The following is a 27,502-nucleotide window of genomic DNA, read 5'->3' on the forward strand; positions in this document are numbered from 1 at the left end:
GGTAAGCAAATTTGTATTCCTTTGTTTATGGTTGCTGTGTTTGGGTTTGTCCTTGCTTGCTGTAGCCTGGGACTTTGCCACCTAGCTATTATTGCTGTGCTTTCCATCACACTATAGCATTACATACCTGTAAATAGCTTTCTAAAGGAAATGTTTGGAAGTGGCTCTGAGAAGGCAGTTAAGCTACTAAGAGCTTATCAGAGCCCTTCTCCAAAGCCAACAAGCATGCAAGAAGAATGGAAATAAAATTCACAAGGATGAAGACAGAGATAAAGGTTTTTTTGACTATCCAGAGCAGTGGACTTTGATTAAGAGGAGAACCTTGTGATCTTTCCTGGGTGTACCAGTGCTAGAGAGATGCAGAATGCAGCTGATGACAGAAAGCTAACAACCAAAAGGCAAGTGGCTCCTTAGGGAAACGCTGTGGAGATGTCAGTTCTCTATAGCAATTGGCTTTCACCTGCCAAGAGAAACAAGGCTTTTTCCTGACTCATGCAGAAAATCAAGATGGATCATACTTATTTAAGGGAATGTTGATGGTGCTCATGGGAATGTGTTCAAGACTGAGCGAGATTTGGTTCACTGAGCTATAGCAAAAGTTAATGCAGACATGTGGGGCCATGCAGCCATCTCCCCGTTTGGATACATGTACATATGCACATCACACACTTCTTAGAGCCTGGAGATATAATTAGGCTCCTGTAAATGGAGCAGATTTACTTAAAGGACAGGCAGTCCAGGAAGGCTGTAGTCCAGCACTTGTGGCTTGGTTTCTCTTCGGCTTAGTTTCTCTTTCTCTGCCTGCTTCAGTCATTGAGTGACCTGGGACAAGTTTCTTCAGCTGTGCCTCAGTTTTCCCATCTTTAAAAACAGGCTGATGTTACTGAAAAGTGTTGGTGATCTCCTAAGGAAAGACAGCATGTGAGACAGGTTTCTATTTTAAGCACTGGAAAGTGCTAGCCAAATGCTAGTTCTTAAATACAGCCGGTGAATATGTAAGGAAAACTTATTTCAGCAGGAGACTCCATCATCTAATTGAAAAGTCAATAATCATCTTACATACCAGCATTTAAATATTTGATCAAAAACATTCAGATGATGGTATATTTCTGGTTCAGACTGTGCACTGGAAAGCAGGGAAAACACAGCATTAGAGTCAGTATTAAACACTGTGTTGATGGAGAACCCAAATGTCAGCGTGACCATCTCAGAGAAGATATTTTAGAATATATGAAATCAAATGACTCAGGATTACTCATGATGTTATCCTACGAGAAGCAGAAAAAGCTCTGATTTGAGGGAAGTGCTTGGAATCACTAACAACGTAAAGAAAATGGAGCTACGAAAAACTTCCTCCCTTGATAAAGAAACACAAAGGCTTCAGCCTCAAAAGGTGAAAACTGCAAACCAAATGTAGGACAGAATACTAAGAAGTCCAACAGGAACCTCAATGTATCGTCAAGGGAAGAAGGGGGGGGGGAAAAAAAACCAACCCAAAAATGGCCAAAAGAGATTCCTGTGGAAGGGGCAGTAAGGTAAAAGAGTTCAGCTTGCTTTCTTATGAGGAGCTCATGGATGTGAACAAAAACATGGAAATAATTCAGAAGTATTTAAATGGGAATACACAGCTTAGTAGGAAACAGAACGACAAAAAAAAAACCAATACTATATTATCATGGCAGTGCTCAAAGAGCTAAAAGGTATTTAACTGCTGGCAAAGATGGGCACCAGTTGGCCTTCCAGGCAGTGGTGGTGAGGTGCAATGGTACTTCCCCACCAGAAACTGCGCTCAAGTAAATCTAAAATGTCCCCTGGCATCAATGAGTGCTGACAAAGCCGTGTTTTAAAGGAATTAGAAGTATTTGAATACACTGAACTTTGCATTTTGAGGCTTAAGAAGAATTTTTCAGTTCCATTTGTAATCCAAAATAAAATCTTCAAACGTTAATATCTGAATGCCATTGGAATTAACTTGAAATATGTTTTTAAATTGAATATATATCATTCTATTTAAAATGCAAACAAATGTCAAAATCTCTCTATTTCCTGTAAGCTACAAATTCTTGTATCATACCACTGCTAGATTTTTATAGGCTTTGCAAGTATCCATTTGAGAATTTGTACCACAAGACAACAAAAAAAGCAGACTTCAGTTGTGAAGTACGTTGTCGTTATTCATATAGCAGACAGAGGGTAACTTCATAAGCAAATATGTCTTCAGCTCATAGAATCCAACCAAAATATTACACGTCAGAGCTGTCGTCTGGTTTAAACCTCCCCCCCAGTGCACAGCAAATGGCAGCCAGTAAGGAAAGAGGAGTTCACAAATTTCTGGGTACAGTAAAAGCATCTGACTGTAGAGCGGTCATTCCTCCTGAACATCACCTTTTGTCTGGGCCTGGCTTTATATTTAGAAATGCTATAGATATCTTCTACTTAGCCAAATAAAATAATGCTTGGTTAGATGATTCACTTGTTTAATCTCCCGCCCAAAAAGACTGCAGGTAAAGCTGTCTGTTTTTACTGCATCTGTTCATCTGGCAGGAAAAAAAATAATTTCAAGGAGAATGTTGGAAAAACCACCCCTTTTTTCCCAGATGCTCTATTTCCATATCTCTGATGCCATCTTGCTTTGGTTCTTTTCTTTAGATGTCCATGAATTAACCAGTGTAGGGGCAGATAAAAGGTATTCCACAAAAAGTCATGATTGCGCATAACGATAACTTTAGAAGCTTGAAACAAAAACTGCAATCTCTTACTTATACTAAGAAAAAACCCAACAGCAACCTTCTGGGACAGGCTTAATTTGTGAAAAAGTTTCATCCATAGAATGCTTTATTTAAGTTTCAGAAGGAAACTGTAATCTAGAACAAAGTATGCAGTTTCCAGCTAGGTAGATGTTGTAACATTTGCTTGAGTTCGTTTGTTCTTGATTTTATTTATTCTATGGGTTCACTCTACAACTTATCAAGATCTCTTTGGTGCTTGGAGGGGAAAAAAAAATCCTGATCGTAATTCTTTTTAGTCTTATTTTTTAAATAATACAACTTACCAAGCATGTTATATCATACTTAAATTAAAAGCACTGTCCAGAATAATAGGTATCTGGGATGGAGGTTAAGGATAACTTGTTTTTAAATAATAAAAAAAAAAAATCCAACTTGGGATTCTTTCCATCTCCTCAGCTTGTATCACAACTAAGTGTGCCCTCAAGAGAAATCCCTCAGATAAGGTAACGTGAGGTCTTGCAGTTCATCAAATGGAGTTAATTATACCAGTGCAGGGTTTGATCAAGGTATAGAGCATGGGAAAATGAACTGTTTAAAAAAAATAATAGTAATAAATCGGGCATGAGATTCTTATAGACTCCATTTCAAGGAACAGATAATAACAGGGGAAAAAAAAAAAATCGGAAAAATAATTGACATAAGTAACAGTGAGAGACCCTTTAGCCAACACAAAACCTTGCACCTACAAAATCACATTGTGTCAATGTGGTGAAGTAGGGAGATTCTGCTTCTCTCTCCATACAAAAATCATAGATAAAACTCTTCCAAGATCTGAATTAAAAAGTCAGCCATTGAGAAAGAAGCAACTGTTTTTCAAATGTGCAGCCGAAACAGATTGATAATACAACGTGATCAAGTGGCCATGGCATGCAATTGGATGGCAAATCTGTATATAACTTAATATAGCTTCTATTGTGCCTCTTCCAGATTATGGTTTTGATGTTACTGACTTGTGAGTAGTGCTGGAAGAACTGCAGTAGGGAAAGGAGCTTCCAACATGTAATTTGGTTTTGTCCTAAAATATAGACACATTGTCAGGAAATAGTAACTGTTACCAAAAATACTGCTGGAATGGAAAGTATTGTGTTCTCTCCACTGGAAATAATCTTAGAAGATGATACCAAAATAGCTAGCACTAAAACACAAAGTCCCTGCAAGGAGAATGTGCCCTGATTCAGCAGGGCAGGTAAATACACAGGAGTTCTGCCCAGTTGAAACCATTCATGTGCTTGGATTTAAACACGTGCTGCTCGCTGAATATCCTGAGTTGGATGGGACCCATGAGGACCATTGAGTCCAACCCTCAGTTCCACACAGGGCCGCCCAAACCTATGTCCAACAACAGCATTCAGCCAGTGTAGGAACGGAAATTAGAGGAGCAATTCCACCATGCAACCTGTGGGCTCGGGTAGACTTCAAGAAGGCACCAGGCCTTGCCTTGTCCAGGCACTGCGTTGTTCCAGTGAGCTCCATGAGCAGACCATGGAAGGCAGGCGCTTTGAGGTGCTCCCTCATGCCTCGAGGCAGCAGCTCGTGACCCTGGCACAAAAGGAGGATTGCTCCCCTGTAAGCTTCAGATCCAGGGAGATATTCACTTCAGAATCCAGGTTCTCATTTTCGCCTGTTTGATCTTTCTTTTTTCCTCCTCTTTCCTCATCCTTGAGCATTTAGCTCCAACCCACAGCTCCTGAGCAGATGTGTTAAAAATAAAATAACAACCAGGGGTGGGATTTTCCAAAGCGCTCGGTACTGCCTGACTCTGTTCTCTTTGAAGTCAGCAGGAGTTTTATTATCAACTTCAATGGGAGCAGTTAAGCCAATGCTACGCATTGTGAACGTGCATATTCATGAGGCGAGCAGCATTTGCTAATTGTACATGGATTCCAAGGGCTGATAAGAATTTAGTAGGAGAGCAACTTGGGGGGGAAAAAAAAAGCAGTTCCAAAAGTACCAGAAGCAGGAAATCCTGCTTGCCTTGAGCTTGGCTGAAGTGGTTGTTGGAGAAGCTGTGTGCTGGTGGAAGTGGTGCTCTCCCAAATGGATTCTCCAGCATCCAGTAAAGGCTCAGCACAACACGATGGCTTTTCCTCAGAAGTAGGGCATCTCTCTTCTACCTCTGCTTGTCTGTTCAAACCTTCAGGGAACTTGCTATTCTTGAGATGGCTTTCCCTGTCAGGTTTGGCTGGAGTTGGATAATGCACTTAAAAGTTGCTAGGGATAAACACACGCGTATGCACATGTTCTGCATGAACACAAAATCTGTACTTTTGTAGGAAGGCACGTTAAGTAAGGCTCAGAACCAAGCTTTAAGGGAGTGAAAGAGGTGGTTTTAGAGCAGATGATCAGAAAAAAGCATTAGATGCATGAACTGTGATCCTCTGAGAATCTCAGCTATGGAGAAGGTGCTAAGAGAAGGGCAATCTTTGAGAGAAGAGGCTGAAGACAAAAATATGGTTCTTGGGAGGACTTATGATAATGGTTGCCAAGATAAAAGTACATTCCAGATAAGAAACTGAGGTATGTAGATGCAACACATTTGCTCAAAATACTCAAAACAACAACGACAAAAAAACACACAGCATTTTAGAAGTTGCTCTTTTAGGGATGGAAGTACAGCTCTTTTGGAAATCCAGGCCATTTGCAAACATCTTTGGCTATGCAAGGAAAACAAATGGGAACGGCAACAATGACTGGCTCCTTTGGCATCGGGGCTAACGCAGCCCAGGAGAAAGACAGAGAGAGTTGGATGTGGTTCCCAAACTCCTTTCATATGTGAATCCATCCCCCAAAAACAAAGCTTGGCAATGAACCTTCCCTGCCAACAGCAGCCTATTGCCAGCCCAGGTGCTCCCATGAGTTGTCGCTGCCTTTGGCACCGGGGCTGTCCAGAGAAGAGAATCAGTTCTTTTACCACCCCACAATTTCCACACCACTGACAACTCGGAAAACAATTAAAAAGGGAATTCAAAGGATCTGTTGAAATTTCAACGAGGAAATCTGAGTGAGTGAGCATATGTAAATAGAAAGAATGAGTAGCACATAATTACATCAAATTGTTACTTAGCAGGGGAAGTAAATAACCCAAAATATGCGGAGCAAAAAATGGCGATGAATTAGAACTAATTACTTAAGGCTAATTAAAATAAGAATGGCTTGAATTGAAATATGTTAATAGCATTGAACCTGCCACCTACGAGGGAATTTAAATAAAAATGATAATGTTGCATCAACTTTCACCTGATGGGGGTGAGAAGTTGGGAATTGGAGCTCAGTCTGCTGTGGGGATATTGACAGCAACAACCTATTATTTATGATCAGTCCTAGAGCTGGAATTTTCTGGTAGGTGGAGGATTCCTGGTCAGGGAGGAGAGATTGTGTTGGATAATGGATGCAGAGAAAGTACTGCAGCAGGCAAACCCTAAATCCCTTGGAGGTGAACAGATCTGGAGGTGCCTTGTGCTGGGGAGGGCTTTGGCTGAAAGTAAGGCATGGGGTGATGAGATGATGGGGAAGGAAAGAGAAACAGGGAGTAAGAGACTGAGGGAGAAAAAGGGAGTGAAATAGATAGGGAGAGCCTAGAGCCATGACAAATCATCACCAGCTTCAATTACATGAGCCTGCTGGGCTATGAAATCTGCTGAAGGTCACTGGATTATTGTGTTTGTAATTAAGAGAAAAGCAGCTTGCTGGTTCCACCCCATGGTCCAACTGCTCGGGGCAAGAGTTTGGGAGCTGATGGCACTGTCTGAGGTTGCAAGTACCTGCACTGGGGGCAGAGCACTGGAAGTTTGTTCCGTAAACTTACCACAGTGCCTCTAAATCATCTCTATGTTGGCCACCCCGTCCTGCCCAGCTCCCTTGGTTGCCACTGGGGATGGAAATCTTTCATCCCCTTGCTGCCCTGGGACTCCCCTGAAAACCATGAGCTCCACAGAGAGGAGCTGCTGGATGGGTGCAGGGCAGCAATGCAGCCTTCCCATTTTTGCTCCAATGCCTTGGCTGGCGTTAGAGCCAAGTGAACAATAAGCTGGTGCCAGGCCTGCTGCCAGTTGATGCATCCAATGGGATTCATCCTGGAGCTGTGCAACTGGAGAAGGTTTCAAGCCTGGGGATGGCTGGGTCCCTCCCTGTGGTTTTGAGATTCTGTGAGCCAGCAGCAGAGGTGCTGCAGTCACGTGGGCCCCATCCTGCATGTAACAGCATTCCCAGTATGGACCAGCAGCTGAGACTGGTTTTGAAAAACCTGCATTAGCACTGATGTACTGCCTGAGCTCTGCGTTGGTGATGGTAACGAACTTTAGATCAACTGCTTGAACTGTGGTGTGAGGATGAACTTCTCAGTGTTCCGTTCACACCAACATCTCAGCCAAAATGGATGACAGTGGGATATCCTTTGCTGAGCACCACAGGGTTCGAGGTAAACCCACACCAGGGCAGCCACGAGGTGACTTCCATTCCTCCAGCTCACCATAAAGAAAACATCACCTCCTAGAAAACCATGTTTCAGCCTGCACAGCAAATTGCAGCAGGACGCTGCAAACCCTCTGCAGAGGTCCCAGCACTGCTGTCCCCTCCCAGGAGGGAAACCCTGGTACCACCGTGAGCATCATGCAGCCAATGGCACAAAGCTCCCTCTATTTCTCTGCTCAGTGTAACGAATCCTGCCTCCCACTCAGAGCTGCTAAGAGAAGTTACTGTGAGTAATCCCCTCTTCAGCGTCTTCTGCTGTAATCGCAGAGAAATCACATTAGCTCTATTTTTTTTTTTTATTTCCCTAGGATGAGGGGAAATTCATCAAATTGTAATCCAGGGAGAACATGAGAGAGAGAGAGAGAGAGAAAGGCCAACAGCAGCACACACGTACCCTGCAAAAATCCCAAAGTTGACATTTACATTTCAAACGCTTATAACAGCTAAACAAATAACAGTAATTATACTATTTGCATACTTTGTTAAATAATTGTTTGTTAGGTAAGGGGAGTGCGTGTGAGTGTGAGAAGCGGATGCTCCAAGCCCAAGGAGGCAGAACAGCTGCTCCTTCCCTTCCCAGATGCCCTGTTTGCTTCTCAAAATGGTGACAAATGCCCCAAAATGCTGGCAGGGAGATGGATAAAGGGGAGGTGCAGGACTGGGGTGGGCTCTGGAGAATGAGGTTCAGAGGTGGTGAGCCCCCCGTGATCTGCACAGCAGCCCCACTGTCTCCCAAGCATGTGCTCCAGAAATGAGCACTGGACCTTTCGTGCACTGATTGAGGTATGCAAAAGTCCTCAGAGAAAGCACAGGAAGGGAAAAGCTGGGAAAAGAGGGAAGGTCCCCTATTGCAGTACCACCTTGCACCACGTGCTGAGCCCCTGTGATGAGGATGCCCAGCTTCCAGCCCACTTGCCAGCTCGAGGTCAGCAATTTCCCCTTGCACCTGCAAGGGCATCTCAGCTTTTATCTCTTCCTGCTCAGCTCCTGGGGCAGACAGCTAATTGAAGGGCTTTCTTTCGTTCAGCCTAGCAAATGTCTTTTAACCTGCCTGGCTTTCCCCATGAATGGCTCTCTCCTATCTATCCTCTCACCACTCCTATCCCTGTTGGGGTTTTTGTGCGAGTTATTTTTGTTTCTTAGTAGACTTGAATGATGCAAACTGGTGGAGAGAGCAGAAGCCTTCTGCCTCTCCTCACATGGTCGGGAAGGGTGGAGCGGAGCCAGAGCCACCGCATCTCTTCACACCTGGCTGGAACCAGGTCAGGCAGCTAATGCGTTCCTTGGGCTCGGCCACGACTTGTTGGAGACAGACGAGTGCTGCAGGCTGGGAGAAGGAATTCCAGCGAGAGACGTATGTGGGGATGCAGTGCCAGGAGAGCCAAGAGCAAGCTGGAGAAGGAGAGCTCTGCTCCGCGCAACGCAAAGAGAGGCGGATTTAATAGAGGCTTGATGACTTTGAAACTGTCCCTCATAGCCTCAATTAAGACAGGAGATTTCATTAAGCACGCAAGCAATGCTCATGCCCCGCCGACGGGCAACGTTCCAGCTCTGGAGGTGATCACTGTCTGTGTGGGCTCGATATTCCAGCAGCACGCTGTGTGTTATTCCAGCTTTACCTCAGTGCAGTTTGGGGCGGCAGCAGGACTGCATCATGCTAAGGGAATCTCATGAGGATGAGGAGGAGAAATGTTCAGAAGAGCTGCCTGTCGCTCAGACTATTTTAATGCGGACAGTTTACATTTTCCCTTCAGCCAAATTTTTCCCCACGTTTTATTCTACTATAATTTTTTAAGCTGAAAGAATGTTATCCAGCTCAACCCTGCTTCTTTCAAGTGGAAAGTAGAAACGCTCAGATTTCTTCAGTAACTCCTTTCTCCTTTCCTTCCTTCTATCACACTTTCTACTAACACTGGAAGAAATAGGGGTAAGAAACTCCTCGGGTGTGAAACCAACCCAAAGCAGTGAATGCTTTGCACCATTGTCCTGTGCATCGGAGTCACCTTCTCCAGCTTCCACCCATTGCTGTGAGCTCCACGGGGCAACAAATTTGGAGAGAAAAGAAATGTAATTCTTCCCTTTGTGGTTAAAAAAAAAAATCAACAAATCAAGTCACGGGAATGGTCAAATTTCACTTGAAAAGATATTTAACGCTTCATTTTGCTTCATCTCTTCTTGAATACTTCTTATAACAGACAAAGGCTTCAAACAAAAGGTCATTAAGAGATAAAAAATTGAAGCTCTTCTTGCAGGAACGAGAAAGAAGGCATCTTGACATTTTTAACAGGTCTTTTTTGTCCTCCTTTCCAAAATGAAAATTAATCAACATTGATTTGATTTCACACACAAAAGCCCCTTCCGTGGATGTGGCATTTGCTGACGGAGAACTGTTTCGACAAGAAGATTCCAGCTGCTTTTGCAGGAGGAGCAGAGGACGCGGCACGCCAGCAGGGCAGAGCCACAAGGACACCACTCTGCCAGGGTCCACAATAAATCCTGTCCTTTTTCTGGGTCAAGAAACTCAGAGCTGTCTGCAGGTTATGCTAACACGCCGGGGTTTGGGGACTGATGTCAAGATCTGAGGAATTCCTGTTGCCTGGAATAGAAACAACGGAATTGTTCCAAGGCACCATTTATCCCCAGGTGCCTGGGAGCTGTCATTTCTGGAGAAGATGAACAACGTGAGAAGATCTAATATCTTTAGAAATAAATCAGGAAGACGTTTCATTCAGCTCCCCCTGTGAATAACGCATGGGAGATGCAACTCGTGTTAGCCAGAGATGGGGGAGGGCAGTGGGAGCCAACCACCAACTGTCCCAGACCTGGTGGAGGAGGACTGGAGCAGGCCTGGTGTGATACTTAAGCAGACAGTTCTCACCTCTAATGATGGCTGAGCCTGCTGAACCACAACAAAATTGCCCTGGTTTGTAACCTAGCGAGGCCCCAAATACTCAGCAACATGTAAGACTGCAGCTCGTGCCTCTGCCAGGATGGAGATGGATGCCACCATCCATCCATCTACATGGATGTCCTGCTTGCTATGAGATCTCGGTGTGGACAGACCCAGAGAGATGCTGGGGGGCAGGACCTGAGCAGGGTACATGATCTGGAGATATAATACCTCCCTCGATGTCCTCCATGCAACAGCAATCCAACCAAAGCACTCTCCTTCTCAGGTGAGCACAGAGAATCTCTTCCATTGGGCACAGGGTCCGGCTCGCAGGGCTGATTTCCACACTTCTCTGCCTCTTGCTCCTTCAGCAGCACAAATCTCTCTTTTTCCCTGCTTAACACAGAGCACCCTGCCTTAAAAATTGAATTCTGAGCCATTCAGGCTGTCAAGCTCTTTTCAAGCATCTGCTTGTGCTTGTTCCTGGGATTAAGTGTGACAGTTACCTGGGAGAGCATTACCACTTCGTCCCGCTCCGATGGCAGCGCCTGCCTGGGAGAGGGCTGGCACAGGGATGCTGGGCAAGGAGCAGCCTCACCTCCACCCTTGTGCTATTGTAGCACCCCTGCTTTCCCCTACAAATGCCTGTTTTATCTTGACTCTGTTGATTCTATGATTCTATGACTCTTTTCCCTGTCCATTTTAGTCTGAGGACTAGATAAGGACCAATATGCTGAGCAGGGTTCAAGCAGAGGATGCCACAAATGTGCTCCTCTTGGACTGCAAGCCACCTTTGATTGGTAAGGCTCTTCTCTGAGATGGAAAAAGCCCTAAAAAGTGAAATCTCAGTGCCAAAAGATGCTGAGTGCAGCTCTATCCCAGCCAGTGACCAGCTCACAGATGTTTAGAAACATGAGTCATCCTGAATGTGTCACATCATTTACCTGTGATGAAGGGATATACGTGGGTCAGGGAATGGGCAACATGGAAAGAAGCCACCTGCTTCCTTATATGAGATGATAATGCGGTGAGCTTGGTGCCAGAACTCCTGGCACATCCCTGCAGCACTGACCCTACTCCATGCAGCATCCTGTTCTGGTGTGCATACACCACTTTAAATCATCTTGGGTGGCTGTATCTATGTCAGGGAGCAGAGAAAACGGCAAGGGAGAAGCAAACAAAGCAAATGGAAAAAAAGCTTAACCAAAACAGAGGCAAAATCTTCCCACGCCACTCGGTGCTTTCAAATAAATGAGGCTAATTAACTAATTGCCTAAATTATTAGGGCTATTTTTACTCTTGCATGAAGGGTTGGCATTTCTGCCAATTTCTTAAGACTCAGCAATGAACTCTCGACTTATCAGGATGCTAATAAAGCACAGCCCTGGGAGCAGGGAGCCAGAGGGTAGGGAATTGCTGGGCCAGCACTGGTCAGGGGTGGGCACCATTCTGCAGGAAAGGAGTATCTGCAATAACACAGCTCCTGTTGGATGATGCTGTCCAATACAGAGGTTTGGTGCAATTTGCTGATACCTCATCTGCACCTGAATCTGCCTCCCAGTAAGATGTCTATCCAACAACTAAGCAGCCCCTCTGCTCTGCCTGTTTCCCATTGCAAACCAGATGACAGGAGATTTTGAGGAAGGGTTTCATACCCAGGCAAGAGAAAAGGAGACTGATGGCTGTGGGAGGGTGAACATGCCAGTCCTGGAGCCACACAGCTCTCATGGACAGCTTCAGCATCACCCTGGACAACCTGATCAACCTGTACAACTGTCAGGAAGCAAGGACAGCACAACTTGATATCAGCAGCAAAACCCATTTGAAAATGGCTCTTTGGCCACCACGGCTGCATACTCAGTGCCCACCCAGAGAACAGCCCATTTGCAAGCCTGGTTTCCCTACTGTTGCCTTGGGGAGCGAAGCAGCAGTTCAATGCTGCGTGTGCTGCTTCCAGAACTAATTGGGGTTTGCTGTGCCTCCATAAAATGGGCCATGGCCCACTAAGCAAAGCATGGGAGTCCCTCTCCCAGCAGGGAGGTAAAGGCAGTGCTGTTTCTGATAGAAGGACCTTCCAGCTGTAATGACTGAGATGCACCCATTCCTCTTGCTCTAGGGACTGGAACAGGACTGGAACCACATCGGCCCTCACAAACTCCAGATTAAAATATGTTCTGTGCAAGTAGAGACGTGGCCTATGTGCACATAGTCACTCCTCTGAGACACCAAGAGCTCCTCGAAATATCAGACTGTCCTCCACTAATGGAGAGCATTAGTCTATCTGCCACAGCCCCAACAGACCAGAGTCTCGTGTCATAGGAGCTGCTTCCTTCCACTCAGAAAATGCTGTTTTCTTGGTTGGCTTGTTTGGTGTTTTTGTTGTTGCTTTTTTGTGTGTGTGTGCGCTTGCTTGTGCTTTTTCTCCCAGAAGAAAACTAGATGTTTTCTCCTTTTCAGCTAAATGCCAACACTTAAACTCCCCAGTGGAAATTTCAGTTAACTCCATTAAAATCCCCCAGCCATTCCTGCTCATTTTTTTTGCTGAAGAGCTTGTCCCCTCAGGAGCAAAGAGACAGATAGACCTGCTTTTCTGTAACAAACCTCACTTATCAGCTATAATCAGGTACATTCCAGGCCTGGCTCTCTTCTCAGCACTCAAGTACACAACTTCTCAGGCTGGCAAGTCTGTTCCAGTCATGCCATTGAGGACAAGGGTAGGTGAAGGTCCCCTCCCTGCCCTTCAGATATGGGAATGAGGTCCCTTCTCAGTTAACTCCAAGATCATCTCTAATGTTTTACCAACCATGGCTTAGCATGGGTGCATTCTGGAGATCTCAGCCCTCTTTGGCCACGTGCCCTCTTGCTGCACCACACTCCTGGTGCACGTTTCTTTGCATGCACCAAATCTGAACCTCTTAAGCTGCTTTCATGCCCACTGCTCCCAACCAGCCCAGCTGCCACTATTGGAAGGAGCTCGATTCTATCACGTTTTGCACTGTCTGTCCAAGCAGCTGTAGTTATTTAATGCTGGCATTCAAACCTGGATCCTGCCGGTCAACGGGCTGCAGAATCTCTGGATGCCCTGAAACACTGGTCTGACAGTGCTGGTGAAGGGAGTATTGGAACCACACCGAAGTATAAAAGTAGGCCATAGATTTCCTCAGGCCAGTTTCTGCCCAAGTACTTGTCCCTCGAACAGGGATCCTTGACCTTTCACAGCTGTCTCAGTGAGGATCATTAAGATGATGAAGGTGGGCCAGATGGCAACCACTGCTGCACTCAGTAACGCATGAAGGACACCTCACAACCCAGCTAGCAAGCTAATACATCTTACCACAATCTTTTGGTACCTTTCCTTTCTATCTGCCGGCTCTCTCCTCTCCATCCAGCCATCTTGTTTACTGAAGACCTTGTCTTGAATGAAACTGGATAGCTTTTGCTATTGAGAAGTGCCATTGCGTGGAGTTCTGCTACAAACAAGCAAGGTCTCCGTTGCACCAGGCTCTCTCGGGGCAGTGGAGAGGCTAGAAGTTCAGATCTCTCCTTTGAGCAACAGTGTGCTCTGTCATGGAATTATTGCCTCTGCTTGCTCCTGAAAGTTTCTACAACATCTCAGTCCTAAATCAAATGTTTTCGCTCTGTTCCAAGCAGTAATCCCAAAGCTACAAGATTCATGGCAAGGGGTGGCCATTGACTTACTTACCTTTTGGATCATTCTCCTGGAAAATCTTATAATTTCTACTATTCTGCTAGTGGAGCACAGGGAACCATTGTCTCAGAGCTTTCTAAATAGAAAACTGAATTACAGCCCCTGATTTGTGTGGACACCTCACCACTTCTCAGGCCCATGGCCTTCCTGTGCATGAAACAGAAAGAGCGCAGCTGCCCTAGAGCTCCATGCTCACATTGTGTTTAGAGATTCTCCAATATCTGGCATGGACATGCCACATTAAGCCCTACCCCATCTTCTGTGTCTAAACCTGGCAACATGGCAGGGGGTTAATCCAGATTTGTGCTGCTCAGAAAAGAACCTGGCAGGAAGATCTGCAAGTTGCACCTCCCAGCTCACTGCCATTGCTCAGCAGCCCACTGCTGAAACCTGGGCTCTCCATCCTGGGATTAGCTGGCAACCCCAAACCAGGAATTGGCAGCCCTAGACTTGCTGCTTGCTGTTCTGGGCCTGGCTCTGAGGGCTGCTCACTGCCTATTGCCACTGCACTCATTTCCCTGAGGTACATCACCACACGCCACATCCAGCACTGCCATCCACCCATGCCTGGGGTCCAGAGCCGAGACCAGCTGACAGTGGTGGGACCCATGGAAAGCCTGCTCTGCAACTCTTGCAATACAGAATATCCTGGTTTCTTCATCTCCTCTATCCCCATGCCCATAGGGGAGTGGTGATAGGAAGGACTTCAAGAAATCAATTTCCCAATGGCAGATCTTGCTGGAGGTGCAAGTCAAGTATCATTTCCCAGTACTTCCCTCTGCATATTTCATTTACCAACAGATGTGCATAGATATAAACACAACACAAAGGTGCAGCTACAATCAATAGAAGCAAAGTATAGAAGGAGCTTCTCCTTTTCCTTTAGGGTTATGGAAGTCTCCACCCTGAGAGCCCAGAAAAGAGGCACTGCCAAGTGCTGGACTCTTGCCTGAGTGAGCACTGCTTGGAGGGGCTGGCAGGAGAGACTCCAATAGCCAGGTCCAAGCACCTGAAGTGCTCAGGGCAGGGACTGGCACTGACGACACTGGGGTAAATTATTTAGGAACATGAACCCACTACCTAAAGAGAAGACAACATCAGCTCCAAACTTGCTACACAGCACCTCTCCAGACAGGAAAATTCCCCTGGATACTGCCAAGACAGCATGGGAATAACCCTGCTGGCAAACAAGGGCATTCCCCAGGAGATCTCTGCACAGACACAGGTATGTAACACGAGCCTTCAAGCACAGCACAAGAAGTGGTAGCTGATTAAATCTCCCCATGTACCTGTGGGAAGTGGGGAAATATCCAGCTCATCAGAGCCACGAAATGCATTCACCTGTTGCAGGAGTCTTCTTTTCTTTTTTTTGTTACTAACAGAACAGCAGAGCTGTGCACATGAAAATCCTGCCTGAAATGAATCCCTGATCAAGGAGAAGCCGCGTTAAAAGGTGAGTTATGCTGGCCACCAAGGCTTTGGGTTTTTTAAGGCTCTCCTGTAGAATTACTGCATTAGCAAGCTATTACAGGTGAGGATATCAAACTGCCAAGCACAGCAAGAAAAGACTTGGAGTATTTGAGATGGGAAAGCAACACGTGGAAAAATGAGAAAGAAGAGGGCAAGAGGGGGAAAGGAGAAGTAGAGATGTGCAGAGGGGTGTGAGGGTGATAAATGATGGAGGAGATAGTGGAAGGGGGTGAAAAAGAGAGTGATGTGCAGTAGGATAAGTAGAAAAAAAGATAAAAAGAAGAAGAGAAAGAGAAAGAAGAGATGAATGAGGGCAAAGACCATCTCATCATTTTGCAATTCCACCTCGGTGGAGAGGAAAATTGATGTCTGGAGCTTTTTTTTAATGGCCAACCTCCTGGGCATGGGACAAAAGACAAGTTATTACCCAGCCCTGGGTCAGGTCTGCAGCCTGCCAACTGCTTAGACACAATCAGAGAGCCCATGAGAGCCATAAATCAAGTGGGGGCAAAGAGATCACAGAGAGCTCAGGACCAGGCACAGAGCAGCAGCGAGCTCAGCAAATGCAATAATCACAGGAGAAAAGCGAGCCCAGGAATGACAGCCTGGAAAGGAGTGCCCAGCCCCAACGGGCTCCACTCATCCCTTCTTCCTGCCTCTGCTAAGAATGGCACTCCCCCAGAAATGCAATTCCCCCTGCATTTCCTCCCGATTTCTCTTCCTATTGATTTTCAAGCTCTGAATGCCATTTATTTTAGCTTGCTTGATTCACTCATTCATTGAATAAAGGCATCATCACTATTATTATTATTATCCCTGCCATCGCGCTCCTCATCACACATTATATTATTTGCATTGCAGAGCTGGAAGATTTCAGGTTAAGGCAGGAAATCTGTGCGAGTTGTTATTACTGCAATCAGACAAAGTGAGAATTGGATCGGCAAAGGCTGCCAGAGTGCAGCTCTCCCAGCAGGACGCGGAGGCTCTGCCCAATCAGGGAGAGCTGCAGTCCTATTGCACTGGTCCCGCCAGCAATTTCGGACTTGCCTTGCGCATCCCATCTCCCTCCCATCCCACCACCCGCCCCCATTGGCTCCCAGCAGAGAACAGGGAATGCATCAGTGCAGGAGGGCGAGGAATCAGAAAAAGACTTGGCGAGATTGCACATTTTCTGCCTTGCTGATGGTATTTATTAGACAACAGAAAATAGCTATTTTACCATCTGCCTTGTGAAAAATCCTCATTAAATTAATGGAATGTGCAGCTGCTGAACAGAGCGTTCCTCTCCCCGTCACCTCCCAGGCTGCCCAGCACTTGCTGGAGAACAGAACTGGGCTGCCAAAAGTAGCTGAGGCTAACTTGGGCTTGTGTGGTAGAAGAGAATGGACAGACAGACAGACAGCTTCCTGCTCCTCCTGACCCCAGGGCCTTTGCTGCTGGTCCTATGGGAGCCCTGCTGGGCAGAGGGGCTGCCTTGTTTACTGTGTTATGTTCCCTTCCTGAACACAGGGGCTCTTCTTGGAAGGGAATGAGACCAGTCTGCTCAGCAGGCTGTAGATGCATTCTTTCTCCTCAGCTGAGGGCACCCCAGGCTGCAGATTCAGCTCAGTTGCCCATCACCCTACACAGAGCATGGCAGGATCGTGGGGCAAGCAAAGTCTTAATGCCTCAGGCAACTCAGTCAGTGTGAGCTAGCCACTCCACCCCAACCACATCCATTACTACACATCCAAGTTTGACCCGAGCTGGTGCTGGCCCTGTGGAGATGTTCAGCTGAGAGTACAACACCAAGAAAGCCTCAAAGCTGGCTGACTGCTTAGGCCAGAGCAGCTCCTGCACAACCCAACCCTGAATCCTTACTACATTGCAGTAAGACAGGAGCACCACAAACTAAATGTCCTGGATGATGTGAATGATGCTAATGGAGCTGGGAGAACAGCAACCAGCTTAATGCCAACAGTACCCATTCATTTCTAATGGGTTTGGTAAACCTATATGGGTTTTAAGGCAACCTTTTCTTCTGATATCCGGTAAAGCACGAGGAGTGGTCACCAAATCCCACATCACTCATGACTTCGAGGAGCAGATCCATCATATTTACATCTCCAGTGCTCCCAGAGGTACCAACACATCTGCTTAGCTAATAAACTTACTGCTTCATTGCCTCATCATGAGCAACGTCATAGAATCATACAAGAGCTCAGGTTGGAAAAGACCTTAAAGATCATCAAGTGCAACTGCAATCTAACCATGCTAACCTAACTCTAACAGCTCACCACTAAATCAAGCCCCTGAGCAAATGCCATTTGTTTTAGGACAAATAAAGCCCTTTCTTAGATGTCTCAGCTTCACTGCAGCATAATCCACATTTAATCCTTACTTGCGTTTTCTCCTGTTAAAACCAGGGAAATCCCAGTGTTTGCACTGTTGCTCTGAAAGTGCAAATCCTCTTCTGAGGTCCTCTCCTCCCTTTTCTAAACAGTTTTCCTGTACAGATTTTTGACCCATAGGATCTTTCCATGCTTTTCACAGTAACTTCATTCCCTTCAGTTTGTTCCTTTAGCAGTTACAAGGCAATGGGCAACAGCTGGCCTCTGGAGATGGGCCCAGCTGTGCAGTGTACTTCACCACCAGGAGGAAGTGGGATGAGGTGATCACTTGGGCTTCAGCACACAATGGCAAGCTACAGGACTACAGCATGTCCAATCACTTCACACTGAAATAAATCCTGACATAATAAGTCTTAATACCGCCAAGGAGACTATTACAGTCAGTCACAAAAATAATCCACATTGAAAATGGGTGAAAATTCCTCTTCCCAGTGGAATAACATGGCTCCAGAGCTTCAGTTCCAGTCAGAGAGGATTGTTTCATGCTTACCCAACAGAGAGGGCAGCTCCAAAAGGCAAACGCTCATTGCCAAAATCCCCTCTGCTTAAGGGAGATTTTTGTCGCCTCCTGTCAAGGATGTGCTTTTAAAGCCGGTGATCAAGAACAAAAGGGGAAGGCCATGAAAGGCAGAGATCAAATCAAAGTCCAGAAAGATGTCTTGGCTGCCTCCTACACGCCGCCTTCAGCCCTGCTCATCTTTAATGAGCAGCAGTTAGGGCAGAACACCAGCTAATTGCTTCGCAAGCAGAAGGTTCCTAGTTTGAGTTCAATGATAAATCTTCTCCAAGCCTTTGCCTCTACATCGCCCCATCTCAGGGGTCATTAGCAGAACTGTGTTGGTCTTATCCAGCCCTGGGATGCAACCTGAGCCGGGAACCTGTGAGACTGCATCACAACACCTGAAGGGGAATGGAAATCAGCAGAAGAATCAGGTGAAGGATGGGGTTTTTCTCCCTTCTTAGAAAAAATCTCAATGAAAGCACCTCTGCGGATGCAGGAATGCTTGGGAGAGAACATTCATGTTCTGCAGTCAGCATGGGGGTAGTTGTGATGTTTCTCACATGCTGGTCCTTTCTTCATCTGAGTGCGATGTGCACAGCATGTGGGGCTGTCATGGGGAGAGAAGAAAGCCAAGAGAAGAACCCACGGCTGTAGCTGGTGTGTGGAAAGTTCAGCACGAGCAAAGCAGGGCTGTGTTCACACAACTCACAGGGCTCTGGATGCAGCCATCAGTTTGCAGGCAGGCAGTTTTTGCCTGCATGTCTCAGAGCTGCTCACACAGACATAGATGCACGGCCACCTCTTTTCCATGGAGGGAAATGAGGAGACAGTAAATGAAGGACTTCATCCTCCAGGCCAGCCCTGAGGCCAGCACACAGGTGAGGAACGCTGCTTTTTTAATGCCAGGAGTCTCATCTCAACATCATTTCCCCAGCTCCATCCCTCCGTATCCAGGAGCCCTGGGTTCACACCGACAAGCCGGAGCATCTCTGGATGATTAAAGCAAGTGCAGCCTTTTAAGTCGCTCTGATTGGGGTTGATGGCTGCGTGGAGCTGGTCACTCTGCTCTAATGATGTGTGCAAGTCTCCCTGCTGCAACCAACCCTTCCTGCCTGAGAAAATAAGGAGAAAGGTAGAGAGGAAAAAAAAATACCCTCCCGTGGTGGGAGTCCCAGTGTCATCATCCTAATGGGGCCTGAACTGAAAGCAGCTCTGACCCTGGTGCGCACAACCCCATCCTTGCCCTCTCCAAGTGCCTTTCCTTGCCAAGATTTGGCCCTTCCACAGAAGAACGAAAGAGCTCACAAACGAAGAATGCAATTCCTAGTGCTCAAAAGGGACTAAACAGAGGCACGGGGGGAGGCCGGAGGTGTCCTGCAGCGACTGACCCTCCATGTGACATTGATGGCTCTTAATTCCTAAGCCCGCTTTGGAAGGATTTCAGCAGATCCTATTTAATCACCGCAGCCTCCTCATCCCAGGGCAGCAGTCTGCCTTTTCCTCCTGCCGGCTCTCCAAGAACTGGCCACCTGCCACGCTCCCATCCCAGCACAGCCGATGCCACCAGAGCCACCCAGCTCAGCATCATTTGCCTAATTAGCAGCAGGACTCTGCTTCACTAACGGAGGGCAGCGCTTCCCGCAGGTGGGTCCCAGGCTTCCCACCGCTGAGCACAAATGTTTAAGGGCTTGTCAAAATGTTGTAACGATTTTTTTGCCTTGTTCCATTAGCTCCATTTCCAAAGGCCACCACTGGAACTGCCGAACATTTATTTCTATTGAATCCAGCTCAGAAGTTACGATGTGAGGAGCTGGGAGACAGGACAGCCTGTTCTGCAGTGCCAGCTTCTCCCCACGGCCTCGCAGCTGAGACACGCTGCCCTTTGAAATATCACTTTTATTCCTACCTTAGAAAAACTAAAATAAGGAGATTGATTCTTCCACCTGCTTGATTTGCTTTTGCTACTGAATGAGTTACCAGCGAGGTGGCTTCCCTGGGTGAGCTCTGGAGTTTGAATGCATCGCATGGTTTGTGCCACCCCACCACATGAGCTGGATTTTTAGGTGATTTTCCTGTTGCTAGAAAGGCGTGCACATGGATCTCCTTCCCTTGCTGTCTGCATGAGCAGCATCTCATTATACTATGAATTAAAAAAAGCACTGAAGACAATGCAGACGCTGGTTTGGGGAAGAGCTGAGGCTACAGATCCCAGGTTGGCTTTGGGTTCAGTGCGCCACAGAACAGAGCTGGGGACACGGGAAGGATGCCCCACACACCAACCATGGCTGTGGGCTCAGCTCCCCCTAAGCAAAACCCCAGATTTGCAGGAGAGAGCAGGGGAAGGGACTGCCCACAGCAGCCCCCTGATCATCATCCCTCCCTTCCTCTGAGAAATCTAAAGCTGTTTTAAAGGCTTCCCTGCATGTCAATTCCTCCCTCTCTCAAGAGATGTGAGATCCCAAGAGTTTCAGCCCCACTGCCTGGATGCTCAACAAAGTTAGAATCTCCATTAGTGACATCATAGGCCGTTGCCATGGGGATGTCACAAACTTATTGCCATGGGGATGCCACAGACTCAGTGCTGTGGATGGGCAGTGAGGGAGGCAGTGCTTCCCAGGCACCGGTGGCCCTGGTAATTAGTGAGCTGGCATGGGAAGTGAGGATGAGATGCAGAATAGGAACATAAAGCCAGTCAGTAAGTATGATCTATTGGAAAGCATTCCCTGATGAGAAAGGGCCTCCTTAATGGATCCTGTGCTCTTAAGTAAACCGTGATAGACAAGAGAATAAAATAGAAATTATAGTGATTTGTTTTATTGGGCATTTCATTGAGTAATTAAGAGGATAATTGGGAGTGGGAACATAAAAGGCGCCTTGCTCTGAAGGAATGATCTACTGAACATGCATTGTCAGGCATTTCCTAACGCTAACACAGGCTCCCCAGACAGGATGTGCTGCTCTTATACCACATAGCCCACATTTCACCTCCTCATCTTTGAAACCAGAAAGCACGTGGTGAAGTACCTGTGCTACTACCTCAGATCCAGGCAGGACCCAGCATCACTCCAAGAGACCTCAGTGCTCTCAACACAACCTGTGCTGCTTCTCCAAGATACACAGCCTTTCCCACAGACAAGAAAATCTTGGCACTGATAAAACGTGCATGAAAAACCCATCTGAGCAGAGAAATCCACTGCTCCTTCCGGCCCCCAGCACATCTCACCCCACCCCACTCTGCCACCAGCACAGCCACTCTCCAGCACAGGTCCCAAGCATGGGTTTCCTCCCCATGCTGCACAGCAGGGACCCCAACCCTTACAGCCAGCTCCAAAGAGGCCCTGAGAGGAAGGCAGCCCCAGCAACAGCAGGAGCCATCCTGTCCCCAGCACTCAGTGCAGGAAATGAACACAAGCGTACGGATGAAGAAACACAGATTTGAGTGACCAATGCAATGGAAAGAAATGGACTGAGTTCAGGTAACACTGCATACGAAGATGTCAACACCGAGAGAACAAGGGAGTGAGAAGCTAAGCTCATGTTGTTGCCACACACCACTGATCCAGGACACCATACAAGACACCAGCACAACTATGGGTGTCCAAGAGAAACGTCAATCTGCAATGCAGTGCTGACCAGTAGCCAAGAATTACCCAAAAATAAAATATTATCTCAGCATCACTGTCCTCACAGGCAGAAGAGCAGCTAGCAGGAGACAAGCGCTCAGCACATCCCTAAAACAAGGCTCCTGTTTGAAGTGCACGGATCAAGGCTGGATTAAGAGAGCCTGGTAGGAGCCTGCAGCTCTGCTCCCATGCTGAAAAGCAGCTCAGCAGCAACTTCACATGCAATGCTGGGCTGGATTCTGGGAAGGAGTAAATTGCAAAGCATGTGCTCCACTTCTCTATGGAGCTGCAGGGAGGGAAGGCAGAGCTGCCTTGTCCTGGCTGCAGGAGCACCCAGCACCGCTCTGCCTCTACGTGAGCACTTGAGCAGAAACCCACTGGACAAATGAAGACCAATAGCAAACACAGCAGGAAATGCCACCGTCTGCCTGGCGAGGCAGATCCCAGAGCAGGTCCCAGAAACACATCACTGCCTTCACGCAAGCTTCAAGAATCACTTCTCAAGCTTCCCTCTAGTCAACAACTTATTTCCCCTCTCCAGTCCAAGCAACAAGCAGGGTTAGTTCAATCCAAGCAGGCAACAGAGGATGAGAACCCAGCAGCAGCTCCTACCTGTGTGTGCATCCTTCCCTCCTCACCATGCAGCCAGGAACACGCTGCTCTCCCTTGGTACCTCTCCAGCATCCTGCGTTGAAGGTAGATTTATGCACTGATCATGGTTGGAGCTGTTGATAAAAAAGTGCAGAGAAAAAGGGTTTTATTGGGAAGTTTCAGGGCTACTTCTCTTCCATTTTTGCGCTATCGTGAGGTTGGTAATATTTCAAGCCCCTTTTTTTCTAGGATTGCCCAAGCGTTTGGCTCAAAGCTTTAAAAATAAACTGCGGATCTTCTTTCACCTTGCATGCATGAAGTAGTCAGGATCATTGCATGGCCTAAATGGATATTTTGGGAGGGACCCAGGGCTGAGCCGTTCCCAGTCGAACTGGGAGCAGGAGGGATGAAATTCATTTGCAGACAACATTTTGTGTTTACTTCCTTGACCACAAGGGAAGAGGGAGCATCGGCTACTTCTCACTCCTTGGGAGAAATTGAGCAACTGGGTTCAACAGTACAAAATCATATCCATTAGAACTGGGGAGAATCTGCAGCAGATCCATTTCCTCCTGTGCCTGAGCAATGCCCCCCGACGGCAGTGAAAGCTCAGCAAGCTGTTGGGACATCGGTGACAAACACGGCCCCAAAATTTCTCCCAAAAGCACGTTTTTAATTTCTGAGCACCGAGTTCCTTTCTCAGGCTCAACATGAGCCACTTCGTCCTTATGCCGTTTGAACAGCTTCTCCCTTTTACACCACAAACGCCTTTCCCTGCAAGGAGGAGGCTCTGACATCTGCAGCCTGGCACCCATCGATGGCTTTGTGGCTCATATACACAATGAGAAGCCCAGGAGCTAAAATAATGCAATTTTCTGCATTTACTGCATTATTACAGTGGTTGAATCTGCTGATTAATTCCTGTTTTTCTTGCCATCTCTCCCCAGCATCCCTTTCTCTTTTTGCCCTGCTATCTGCATACGGAGCCATTTATCTGTACTGCTGCTGTAACAGCGAGCAGGGCCACAGTTCTCATCTCTCCTCCCTTTCAAATTTAATCTCGCAGACCTCAATCTTTGTGATACTGCTATTATTTTGTCTGTATCTGATCTAACGGGAACAAGCCTTTTTATTTTTTTATTTTTTAAAGGCAAAAAAAGAAAATGGAAAAAACTAATCCAAGCAAAAGATAATGATGACTGTGGCACTAATGATCCTTGGCACATCTCCTCGCAATGAATCCGGTGCTAAAACAGAAGCCGCTTGTTTCCCTTCCCTCTACAGAACTGCAGGACCGACCCCTCGTGCTCAGGCTGCTCCCACCAATGAGCAGTGCTGCCCCGGTCTCCTGGGGGATGCAGTGCACTGCCAACCATCTCTGCAGCCCTTCTCAGTGTCTCAACTTATTTACCCAAATAGTGGAAAAACAACTCAAGTGGAGCCAGACACTCTCCAGCAACATGACTGCAACTGGTTTCTTTAGTTTAGTTCCCCTGCGAGAGAGGGAAGTAGCTTGGTCCTGATGGTTTTTAATTGAAGAGGGAAGGTTAAGTAAAGTTGAGCAAGGATTTCCTGCAACATGAATGATAAAGTGCTATTCATCACTGTCCTTTGGGGCTCCCACCAGCACAGACCACCCCACAGCACCACGCCACATTGCTCTGCGTGCACCCAGCCCACCACCAGCAGGAGGGGACCTGGGGAACCACTCTTCTCCCTTTTCCAGCACCAAACATCCAGAGATGCTGTGAGCAGTGAACACACCCTCCTTCCATACTCTGCTGTTCCATGGATGCTCTCTATGCTGCGTTCTTCACCTCTGCCTGCAGCCCACAGACCTCCAGGCACCCTTCCCTTCTCCCCCAGGTACATTATAAATCAATCACAGGGCCACACTCTGCTGATACAAGAAGGGCCTTGGAACTGCTTCAAAGGCACACAGCTCCAGCAGGGCATGGGAACCAGCCCATCTTCTGCACCAGGATTTACTCAGGTGAGACCTGCCGAAGCGCAGCTGAGCCCTTGCCTGGACCCTCTGACCAAAGCCACAGGGCCCCATTTGGGGAACCCCCCATTCACATCAACGTGGAGCTCTGAACTGCACCAGCACATGGGTGAACATGACTGGGGGACCATGGGCATTTCTTCACCTGGATACAACACAGCATGTATTACGTTGATTATTAACGAATGATTAAACTTTATGAAGAGCATTATGAACTTTAAAGCGTCTAATAATCACGAGCTGTTCCTTGCTTTACCCTGCAAGCCTCAAAGCTGTAATGAAGGCAAATTCCAGCCCTGAGCATCTCTAATGGAGGATGCAGAGATCCAGAGCTCATCTCAGGGCCATGGTCTATTTTTGCCAATGAGGAACATCCGATGTGTTCTGATGTGAACGACGCCAGGGATGGCAGAAAAACAGTTCTCAACTATCTATGGCTTTGGGAAGAACTTGCACCAACCTCCCCGCTCTCAAACACCAAGTTGCCTTCTTGTGCCCAGTGCTGTTCCTATATCATCCCCCAAAAGCCCAAGTCCACAGCAATCTCCATCACAGCACGCATTTGCTAGCGATGAGAGTAAGGAAGAGCCTGCATTTCCAGAAATGCTCATTGCCGCCTTCCTCTCAAGGAAAATGCAGCTATTCATGGTCTGATGAGAGCATGAGACCAAGCAAGAGTCACTCTCAGATGAGCAAGGCTGTCCCTGTGACCATACAACACTCATCTTGGCTCCCAGAGCAGCATGCTCACCCATCGGGTGCTCCTGCTGCACAGGGGTTGAGCTCTTTGGAAAAAAGAGGGAGGACCAAGAGGTTGAAACCCAGGGAGGGATTTGGCAGCAGAGCCTGGAGCACGAATCAGACCCCAGGACAACAGCCAGAACCAAGACCTCCGTTTAAGGGCAGTTTAAACACTGCCCCATTCTCAGGATGAATATCTGTTTCAACACATATCTCCTGCAACACCGTGCCATGCCAACACTGCAGAGCAAGGTGGCAAGGAGCACAGTTTGCTTACTCAGAGCTTTCCTAAGCCTGCAGAGACCTGGATCCACAGCTGAGTGCTAATTCTCACCCTCTTCCAGCCCAGTTTTTTGCAGCTTTTATACAAATCCAGAATACATTTGAGAGATCAGCACAATGTTTAGTGAGAAAATCGTATGCTACATTTCCGCTTGGCATGACTTTGAAATGGTTAAGCTGCTAAGCCCTGAAAGGGAAGTTTTAAGAATACAGTAGGAAAAAAAAGAGAAGCTAAAAAAAACAAACAAATCAACAACAAAAAACAAAAATAAACCAACAGTGGCAAAATTAGAGCATGACAAAAGGGAACCGTTTTGATAGATCCCTTCTTCCAGAGGAACTGCACGCACTGGCAGCTGCTCTCCAACATCAGGATCTCTGCAGCTCTTGGATTTCCAAAACAGAAAGGAAAAATACCAAACTGAAAGGCAGCAGTAGTGCATGGATGGGGGAGCCCACCTTCTACCCAGGCAGCTTGCTCTGCACAGCCGTGTAGCAGTTGTGCAGCCCCTGCTGCTTGGATCCCTCCTGAACTTCATTCTGTCTTTGCTTCTGTGAGAAATGACCGGTTAACCCAGCCAAAAGGCATAGCTCCAATCATAACCATCTCATCTATTATTTTTTTAATCATAAGATGTATTGCAATGATGTATCAGAAGAAGTCCCAGAACCCACACACGTGGCATCGCGCTACGGCTGTTCCAGAAAGCAGTAAGGTGATGAAAGCAGCAGCACTTCAGTCTGCTTCTTTCAGACCCACACAACCAGTAGAGAGGCTCTCTTCCTTTCCATCCAGCTTCTCCTGGGTCACTGAGAAGTGTTTGCTATTTGGAAAAATGATGGAAGAAAGCTCTCTCCTCTGGGAGGATTTGGGTCACAGACATCAGGTTAAGGTACCCACAATGGCAATGCATGGGAAAGCCTCATTTTCCAGTATGTTCACACCTGTGCACACCTCTGCAGAAAACAAGCATGCTTGTGAATCCTGATATGGGCATCTCCTATGCAGCTCTGTACACTGACCTAGCTTTGGCTGGGAATGAAAAAGAAGATGAATAAACAGCCAAAGAGATCTGCTTGCAACGACAATAACAAGGCCTATTGAGCCATCATCTCTGGGGCACAGATGCTATTCACTGCACCATCCTGATCCCCCCTCTCCTGGAATCACCCTCCTCTACAACCTCAACACTGCAATTCCTCTAAAAGTTCTCAAGCTCTCAGGACTGTTTGTAGAAGCAGAGAATCCTACAGCTAAAGCACTGACAAAGCCCCAGGATTTTATTTACATTGCAAAGCCAAGGTCACCCCAGTGCTTGGCCCTTCTCTAGTGACAAACAGCATCTCTGCAGCTATCGCTTACTCCTGAATCGCAGTGTGGTTACACACAGGTCAGGGGACAGCACACAACAACCTGCATGGGACTCAGCCTGAGAGAGCAGCGTGATAAATAATTACTTCACTGCAAGTCAAGGGGCAGTACTTCCATTGATAGCATCCACAAAAGGGGGAAGGAAGGGAGGGAGTGCCAGTAACAGTGCAGCCCTGTTGGTGGTTAGGAAGCACCCAGCCTCCAATGACAGCAGTGCGTGTGGGCTCTGATTTCCTATCAGCCTGTTGGGATTTCATTCCCCTTCCACCCCATTTCCATGCGGGATCGTGATGCTGGATCTTTAGGAGATGTCAGACAGCTCACAGAGTAACACCTAAACAAGCCCACACCGCCTTCCTCCTTCATCTAAGGTGTCACGTTAACAAGTGTTGAGCCTCTCTAAAGAAATTGCAGCTGCTCTGCAAGCACTCCCAGTGCAAACAGTGGAGTGACAGTGAATTGGTGTCTGCAGAGAAGGCCTCCTGCCCATGGGCACTGCCTGCTGCGCGGCCGTAAGGACAGCACAGTATGTCCACATGGGTGACTTTTGGTGCAATATGTGACTGTATGGCCAAGGATGCTGAGACAGTGCTGGAGGAAGAAGGGAAACTGTTTTTCCTTTCCTTTTGATTTACACACACTTCTGCTAGCGCTGGCTCCTGGACATG

General features: G+C 47.1%; 1 protein-coding gene across 2 annotated transcripts in view; it reads right to left on the bottom strand.

Moving 5' to 3' along the window:
* ELFN1 (extracellular leucine rich repeat and fibronectin type III domain containing 1) overlaps positions 1-27,502 on the bottom strand; it is an 85,438-nt gene that overhangs the window by 45,376 nt on the left and 12,560 nt on the right. For both annotated transcript variants that reach the window (XM_052680318.1, XM_052680317.1), the window contains exon 2: positions 22,456-22,568. The gene's annotated coding sequence lies outside the window, so the exon portion shown is untranslated. The remainder of the gene's footprint in view (positions 1-22,455; positions 22,569-27,502) is intronic.

This window comes from Tympanuchus pallidicinctus, unplaced genomic scaffold (assembly GCF_026119805.1).
Source record: "Tympanuchus pallidicinctus isolate F22 unplaced genomic scaffold, pur_lepc_1.0 scaffold18, whole genome shotgun sequence".
Classification (NCBI taxonomy): Eukaryota; Metazoa; Chordata; class Aves; order Galliformes; family Phasianidae; genus Tympanuchus; species Tympanuchus pallidicinctus.